General features: G+C 36.6%; 1 long non-coding RNA gene across 1 annotated transcript; it reads left to right on the top strand.

Moving 5' to 3' along the window:
• The first annotated feature begins 226 nt into the window (after nt 1-226).
• Nucleotides 227-6,321, top strand: LOC149782256 (uncharacterized). The gene is made up of 3 exons (XR_016414637.1): nt 227-353; nt 2,317-2,380; nt 6,249-6,321. It is a non-coding gene; the product is annotated as an uncharacterized LOC149782256 (long non-coding RNA).
• The last annotated feature ends 491 nt before the right edge of the window (nt 6,322-6,812 follow it).

Genomic DNA, 6,812 nt, shown 5'->3' with positions numbered 1-6,812 from the left:
GGAAATCTACAATATGTATCCTGTCATTATACAGTAGATCTACATTATATACACTGCCATGCTTTAATGTATATGTATCAAGGGAAATCTACAATATGTATCCTGTCATTATACAGTAGATCTACAGTATATATTCAGTCATGTTACAGTGATTATGTATCAAGGGAGATCTACAGTACTCTGTCATGTTATTTTGAAACTGTATTTTTCTCTCCTGCAGGTTCTCCTTCATAATAAGCCAGCAAGGAGAAATTGAGCATGTGTACCATCCTAAGGGTGAAGATGGAGAAGTGCTAGCCATCAAAAGAGGATTTGCTGCTCTCTTGTCTGGCAAACTTCACGATCAGCATGAGGTAAAAATGGTAGATTAAATATCAAGTGATGAAATTATCAGTTATTGTATTATTTGATTGTGTTGGAAAATTCCTAACATTGGAATATTAATGACACAGGGCTCTTAAATATTAAGGTAATTGCAATTGTTTTAATAGCAGTAATCCATTACATGTTATAAGGCCACAAAAAATTATTTGTGTTTCCTATTGCACTGTTTTTAAAATCAGGGTAGGTAGGTAGTTTTTTAAAATCTTTTTCTACTTTTTTAAACATTATATATGTTTTATTGATTAGTATATATAATGTACTAAGCACTTACTGGGCAAATCCAGCTCAGTTAGATGCACAATCAATGTTTGGGGTATTTTTTGTTTATATTTTAACCCAGGGGGAGAAAGGATCAGAAATTAAAAACATGAACTGTCTGCCAACTGGAAACATCCTTTTCTTGTACTTATTGCATTGCCATCACTTTTCCTGGCATTGTTCCAAGGTGATTCCTCTTCTCCAGTTAGTAATTGGAAGCCTAGAAAGAAAAAAAAAGTTGGATGCTTTAATTGATCTGCCAAAGAGAATGTCGTCCTTTTTTCCTTTGACTTCATGCAGGTTCCATGTATCTCTGGATGTACAAACACTTTTGCTGTTTCTAGTGTCTTTTAGATTATGTTTGCGCAATAATACCCATTTCTGTGTTGCATTTGAACTTTTCTCCTTAGTTCTTATATTGTTTTGTACATTTATTTGAGTCCTGATTTGTTATTTTTGGATGTTTCAATGAACCATCTAGCGAATTGTTGTTTAAATTTATTCCCCAGTTAGTACAAGTGTTATTGTAGGTATTACTCTCTATAGATATATTAAGATGATTCATGTGTTTTGTATTTTTTCTTTTGGCCTTCTAGAATGCATCTATAAATTGGTTGCTTATGAGACTCATGCCACCTGCTTCATGTATGCTAAGTGCACTTGCATGGACAGATGACCTTTCTGTTTCTTAATAATAGATGAGGTGTGGGATTTGATTGGAAGCTGCAGCTTTTATATTGGCAGGAAGAAAGGAGCCACTTCCTCTTCTTCTTTGGTGGATGCCTCCTATCCAGAATGGGATCAGTGGCATTTTCCCCATGTTAGATAGACACAAGCGCTGTCCATTGATTGAGTCCAACCTCTCTGGTGTAATAAAAGCACAGCCATCTTCAGCATGCCAATATAGTCCTGCACATAACTTAAATAAGAGAGGAAGGTGGTCTGAATCATTGGATGATTCGAGTTCCCTGGGTAGGGTCTCCTGAAAGACATCTTTGTTGCCTGGCCAGAAATTCACTGGTAACTGGGCACTGTTCACCATGCACCAGTAACTTGGGGGTGCATGGGTGGGACGTGACTGAACTAAATAATGGTCACTAGACACTTGACCAGGCACTGGTACCATCTTCAGCTGATCATCAGGCTCTGTTCACCGATCTTGAAGAATAAGACTTAAGTCCTTGCCAGGCTGGACTTGCCTCTCTTCAAGGACTGTGCATTCACATGTCACCAGGCATCAGAGGAGGCTGCCTCTCCAGGATAGGCCAGTTTTCCAGTGCAGTTAAGACATTTGGGAATTAAGCCCCCTGAAAAACTGTTATGCCATCACTGAGATCAGGAAGCATCCAGCCTGTCTGGAATGTCTCCTTTTCTCCTTTTGGTACCATGAATGAATTTTCCTTTGGACCATGGGGCAGTGGACTGGTCAGGCTATAGACCCTCCCTTTCCATTGCTCTGCTCTTGTTATTGGAAGAAAAGGAAAAATCTTCCTCAGTAAATTTGTACATGTATGATCATAATTACAGTAATATTTTCAGAACTTGTAGTTCTTTCACCCAGAAATTTGTATATGGATTTTTATGTTTAAGAAAACTAAACATTTGCAGGAAAACTACATCACTTATGATGAAAAATTAAATTACTTAGTGTTTCCTCATTTTCTATGTATGCAGGTTTCCAGCAGTGATAAGCAGTCAGACAGCTGGGAGTACCAGACAAAAGAGTTTGGACATGAAGGTAAAACTGTAAAAAAAGAACTCGGGCTAACTAATCTTATGAACTTACCTGCAATGAGAGATATTTGATTGCTTATGCAGACTTATTACAGAAGTGCATATTTGTTTGAAAATTTGAACAGAATTGACAAATGTTATTTTGATCTTGTTTTGATATACCATATTGTTTTCCTGTTTTCAGGAGGGGATCACATTTTATCGTCGAATGAGCAAATGTTTTGTTAGGTCCACTTGACGAGTGGATCATGACACCTAACAGCCTACACACTTCGCATCTTTGTGAAATATTGAATTTATTGCATTGTAACACGATTGGTACTAGCCTTCTTTAAGAAGAGAAAATACATGCAAATCTTGATAGTGATGTTTTTTCACTGTTTAAACACTTTACATTTCACATTACATTATGGTTTTTGTTTTGTGACAACCAGAAATTTATATACGGGGCTGCTGACTTGTTTATCTACTGTTATGCAACTCTCATGCAGTGGAAAATACCATATGATGGTAACATTGAGACATATTGTGAAACTAAATAAGTTATTTATCAGAATTTCAATTTATTTACTTTTATTTAGAAAAATAAATGTCTTTGTTTTATTTCTCATCTTGAGTCCATGTGTTTGATGCTTCTTTGTCACCATAGAGTGATCATTGCTTCATTGACTTCATGTGGTATATTCAAAGGTTACATGCGATGATTAAAGCTTTTTGATGTGCCTGGTATAATTTTTTATGATGCATTTTCTGTTGGACATTTTTACTGAAACACTGAGATCTAGTTCAAAGGTGTCATGCTAATCCATATATATATATATATATATATATATATATATATATATGACCTGAACTTTCATATAGCATCTTGTGTTTAATCTTGAATCTTTATGAATATAGTCAGTCAGACTATCAACATAAGTTGTATAAGAATTGCCTGCACTGAGTGAGACAAGCTGTATAAGAATTGCCTACATTGAGTGAGACAAGCTGTATAAGAATTGTCTACACTGAGTGAGACAAGCTGTATAAGAATTGCCTACATTGAGTGAGACAAGCTGTATAAGAATTGCCTACATTGAGTGAGACAAGCTGTATAAGAATTGCCTGCACTGAGTGAGACAAGCTGTATAAGAATTGCCTACATTGAGTGAGACAAGCTGTATAAGAATTGCCTACACTGAGTGAGACAAGCTGTATAAGAATTGTCTACACTGAGTGAGACAAGCTGTATAAGAATTGCCTACACTGAGTGAGACGAGCTGTATAAGAATTGCCTGCACTGAGTGAGACAAGCTGTATAAGAATTGCCTACATTGAGTGAGACAAGCTGTATAAGAATTGCCTACACTGAGTGAGACAAACTGTATAAGAATTGTCTACACTGAGTGAGACAAGCTGTATAAGAATTGCCTACACTGAGTGAGACGAGCTGTATAAAAATTGCCTACACTGAGTGAGACAAGCTGTATAAGAATTGTCTAAGCTGAGTGAGACAAGTTGTAAAAGAATTGTCTACACTGAGTGAGACAAGCTGTAAAAGAATTGCCTAAGCTGAGTGAGACAAGCTAGCCATCATAGCCACATGCAAGTATTAAGTACTAACAGAAGAGAACAGAAACAGTCAAGTGCTGTTTTAATGTAAACCTGTCTATCATCATGTAATGAATAATGATCAGTACAGTAGCCAAAATGGCAGAATGTTGTTTGACAGTGAAAACAAACCAAAATTATCCAGATTTGGAACTGTAGGATGTCATGAGCATTATATGTTCACCACATGTTGGTCATGAGCATTATATGTTGGGGCTAAAATCGGGTGAACTTTATAAAGTGCATGTGATACATACCAAAATGTGGCATTATCTGTATAAGTGTTGCACCAATACATGCACACTTTATCACCAAACAAGCCATTCTGTGTTTAAGATTTTATAGAACTAACCTGAACTTGTATCACTTTTATGCTCTCATTTCATCAGCTGCACACCTTAGAATTGAGACATTTACACAAATCTAAAATGATCATCCTGAAAATCTGTTGAATATAACTTGCTGATGTTATTGATTAGACAGTATAACGGTGCCATGAAACTTTTATTAGTCATTTTATAATTTGAATGCAATGACACAATAAAATTCAAATTGTTGTTCATTGGCCATACTTTAAGAGGCATACTGGACTAATTTAATATCTAAATAAGGAATAAGTAGGGCTCATAGAATACCCAGTCTACTAACTTTGTTTCACAACACTAATTTCTCTTATTTAAGACAGTGCCAAGCAAATATTAGATAATAGGGCAATTTGCATTACGTCCATCACTAAAAGTTCTAGTTAGCTCACATGTCCAAAGGTCAAGTGAAAATTTATGGTGTGCCCCAGCATCAGTCATGCATTGTCTATCATCCATCATCTGTTGCTCTCCAATCTTTCAGCACTTGTTTGGTAACATTTTAGTGGCTTCTTTTCTGTTCAGATTGTGATCAGACTAGGTATGCAACTCTATAGAATCAAGATCTTGAATGACTTTGATTATGAGCACCAGCCATGCTTATTGATGAGGTGATGTTGGATCTGATTGGTTGAGCTTGTGAACACTCTAGCTGTCATATTTGTGATCAGATTTTAATCAGATTTGGTTTGTAAGCTTGCACCACGAAGATCTTGGAAGAATTTGATTATGAGTAACAACTTCATGTCTTAATGATGCAATGTTGCATTTGATTGGCCAAGTTGTTAATACTCTAGTGGTCATATTTATGATAAGAGTTCGATTAGTTTTGCTAAGTTAGATTATTTCAACAAGATCCATGCATATTAATGAAGTGATCTGGCATCTGATTGGCTGAACTTGTTAGTAGTCAAGATGCCATATTTCTGATAAGATTATGTTTTGATTTAGCATATTAGATTTTATCATCAAGATCTTGGATAAGTTTGATTATGAGTGACATCCACAGATGTTAATGTGTTCATCTTGCATCTGATTGCACACCAGTTCTAATCAAAATCTGATCAGAACTATGCAAATTAATAAGGATCCAAACAGATCAAGTGATAAAAAATCAGACCTGCAGCATTCTGGTCACAAGTCCAATGTATTAACCACTGAGCCACTGGACCTTCCTTGGACTGGGATATCAGTTGTTTACAGGTTATCATTCAAGGGATGGGACCCCAAGGAATCCATGCTGACTGTACTTATGAGCTCCCCTTGTAATGCCAAGTCAATTTATATTCTGTATACTTTAAGGGTGTGGCTATAGACAGTTTCTAAGTTATGAATCAGGATAAAGTCCAAATGGGCATGGAAAAATCCAGGGGACAGTGTTAGTTGTATAAATGACTTGTCCAGTGTATTTTGTCTTGCAGCGTTGTGCTCCAGACTTTTATCTTTCATTTATTGTTTCAGTACTTGTGTGATTTTCATTCACAAACTGTCAGCTACTCAGGTGAGCAGCTTAGGGCCCACATGGGTATCTCGTTTTATGTAAAAGCACCTTCACCATTGTAGTCCCTCCCATTGTGAATGGATTGAAATTCTAAAATCACTTTGCACATGTAGAGATCACTCTCAATCATACCCCCTTCCCAATTAGTATGTCCCTCTTTAGTTGTTTAGCAAGAGTTGTGAGTCAGTGTTAACACACATTCAAAAATGGTAGAATAGCATAATGCACACCTTTCTTGTGGAGAAGCTTGCAGATATATTTTTATATTTTGTTGATTCTTTATGAAATATGCAGAGATATCACAATACATTTATATCTTTTCAACATGTAGTTAGCTGTCTGGATTTGATTAATACTATCAGACTGACTGTTAATTTTTGGATGCAGAGTTTATTCAGTATATTGATATATTCTAGGTGACCACAATGCCACCTACACTGTGATTCGTTCCCCAGATGGACATGTTTTTAAGAAGGTGCGAGAAGGGCATCAGGTCCCAAATGCCAAGTCCAGATATGAAAAGGTAATAGATTGCACTTGCCCATCTGTGAAAAACATAAACTCACATGTACCATGATATATGTTGGTTAATCAGGGTTTTTGCTATTCTACTCATTATGTCCAGGAACAACGTAGACCCTGACCTGCCAGTATGTTGTGCCATGGTAGGTGTAGGTTTGTGCTATATTTTCTTTCTGTTATAACCTAAGAACAAGATATACCTGGATAATACATTATGCCATGACAGATGTGGTGTATACTGTTGGTAATGCCCATAATGCCCTTGGAATAGCTTAAACAGTGACCTGCCTGGTAGTTGTGCCATGACAGATCTAGGTGTGTATTATTTGTCATGCCGAAAATGTTCTTGGCATAGCCTAAACAATGACCTGCCTGGGAGTTGTGCCATGACTGATCTAGGTGTGTATTATTTGTCATGTCCATAGTGTCCTGGCAACAGCCTAAACCATGACCTGCCT

This window comes from Sinohyriopsis cumingii, chromosome 15 (genome assembly GCF_028554795.1).
Source record: "Sinohyriopsis cumingii isolate HCF-2022 chromosome 15, ASM2855479v2, whole genome shotgun sequence".
Lineage (NCBI taxonomy): Eukaryota > Metazoa > Mollusca > Bivalvia > Unionida > Unionidae > Sinohyriopsis > Sinohyriopsis cumingii.
Note: the sequence above shows the minus strand (reverse complement) of the source record. Positions and strands in the feature narration are given on the sequence as shown.